We start from the raw sequence: 2,500 nt of genomic DNA on the forward strand, positions 1-2,500 counted from the left end.
AAATAACCATTTCGGACTTTTCGCACCGGCCGAACTTCTTCAAAGTCCCAACGTCCCGTCGCATAGTTCCGTTTCTAGAAAACGTTCCAGCGACCAAATAAACGCTTAATCCCGACGTAAAACGTCGAGATACGTCCATTTGTGCAAAAATATTCCTACCTTGTAACACTTTTAAGCGAGATAACTCGAAAAAACGTGTTCGATACGGAAATTTTTCAAAGTCCCAACGAAAAAATCGAAACTTTGTAGAAGGTCTTGGGGACGACATAAACGCTTAATCCCGACGTAAAACGTCGAGATACGTCGATTTATGCAAAAATATTCCTACCTTGTAACACTTTTAAGCGAGATAACTCGAAAAAACCTTTTCGGTCTTTTCGCACCGGCCGAACTTCTTCAAAGTCCCAACGTCCCGTCGCATAGTTCCGTTTCTAGAAAACGTTCCAGCGACCAAATAAACGCTTAATCCCGACGTAAAACGTCGAGATACGTCCATTTATGCAAATATATTCCTACCTTGTAACACTTTTAAGCGAGATAACTCGAAAAAACCTTTTCGGTCTTTTCGCACCGGCCGAACTTCTTCAAAGTCCCAACGTCCCGTCGCATAGTTCCGTTTCTAGAAAACGTTCCACCGACCAAATAAACGCTTAATCCCGACGTAAAACGTCGAGATACGTCCATTTATGCAAAAATATTCCTACCTTGTAACACTTTTAAGCGAGATAACTCGAAAAAACGTGTTCGATACGGAAATTTTTCAAAGTCCCAACGAAAAAATCGAAACTTTGTAGAAGGTCTTGGGGACGACATAAACGCTTAATCCCGACGTAAAACGTCGAGATACGTCCATTTATGCAAAAATATTCCTACCTTGTAACACTTTTAAGCGAGATAACTCGAAAAAACCTTTTCGGTCTTTTCGCACCGGCCGAACTTCTTCAAAGTCCCAACGTCCCGTCGCATAGTTCCGTTTCTAGAAAACGTTCCAGCGACCAAATAAACGCTTAATCCCGACGTAAAACGTCGAGATACGTCCATTTATGCAAAAATATTCCTACCTTGTAACACTTTTAAGCGAGATAACTCGAAAAAACCTTTTCGGTCTTTTCGCACCGGCCGAACTTCTTCAAAGTCCCAACGTCCCGTCGCATAGTTCCGTTTCTAGAAAACGTTCCAGCGACCAAATAAACGCTTAATCCCGACGTAAAACGTCGAGATACGTCCATTTATGCAAATATATTCCTACCTTGTAACACTTTTAAGCGAGATAACTCGAAAAAAGGTGTTCGATACGGAAATTTTTCAAAGTCCCAACGAAAAAATCGAAACTTTGTAGAAGGTCTTGGGGACGACATAAACGCTTAATCCCGACGTAAAACGTCGAGATACGTCGATTTATGCAAAAATATTCCTACCTTGTAACACTTTTAAGCGAGATAACTCGAAAAAACCTTTTCGGTCTTTTCGCACCGGCCGAACTTCTTCAAAGTCCCAACGTCCCGTCGCATAGTTCCGTTTCTAGAAAACGTTCCAGCGACCAAATAAACGCTTAATCCCGACGTAAAACGTCGAGATACGTCCATTTATGCAAATATATTCCTACCTTGTAACACTTTTAAGCGAGATAACTCGAAAAAACCTTTTCGGTCTTTTCGCACCGGCCGAACTTCTTCAAAGTCCCAACGTCCCGTCGCATAGTTCCGTTTCTAGAAAACGTTCCACCGACCAAATAAACGCTTAATCCCGACGTAAAACGTCGAGATACGTCCATTTATGCAAAAATATTCCTACCTTGTAACACTTTTAAGCGAGATAACTCGAAAAAACGTGTTCGATACGGAAATTTTTCAAAGTCCCAACGAAAAAATCGAAACTTTGTAGAAGGTCTTGGGGACGACATAAACGCTTAATCCCGACGTAAAACGTCGAGATACGTCCATTTATGCAAAAATATTCCTACCTTGTAACACTTTTAAGCGAGATAACTCGAAAAAACCTTTTCGGTCTTTTCGCACCGGCCGAACTTCTTCAAAGTCCCAACGTCCCGTCGCATAGTTCCGTTTCTAGAAAACGTTCCAGCGACCAAATAAACGCTTAATCCCGACGTAAAACGTCGAGATACGTCCATTTATGCAAAAATATTCCTACCTTGTAACACTTTTAAGCGAGATAACTCGAAAAAACCTTTTCGGTCTTTTCGCACCGGCCGAACTTCTTCAAAGTCCCAACGTCCCGTCGCATAGTTCCGTTTCTAGAAAACGTTCCAGCGACCAAATAAACGCTTAATCCCGACGTAAAACGTCGAGATACGTCCATTTATGCAAAAATATTCCTACCTTGTAACACTTTTAAGCGAGATAACTCGAAAAAACCTTTTCGGTCTTTTCGCACCGGCCGAACTTCTTCAAAGTCCCAACGTCCCGTCGCATAGTTCCGTTTCTAGAAAACGTTCCAGCGACCAAATAAACGCTTAATCCCGACGTAAAACGTCGAGATA

The sequence above is a fragment of the Bombus affinis genome, unplaced genomic scaffold (genome assembly GCF_024516045.1).
Source record: "Bombus affinis isolate iyBomAffi1 unplaced genomic scaffold, iyBomAffi1.2 ctg00000082.1, whole genome shotgun sequence".
NCBI classification, from domain to species: domain Eukaryota; kingdom Metazoa; phylum Arthropoda; class Insecta; order Hymenoptera; family Apidae; genus Bombus; species Bombus affinis.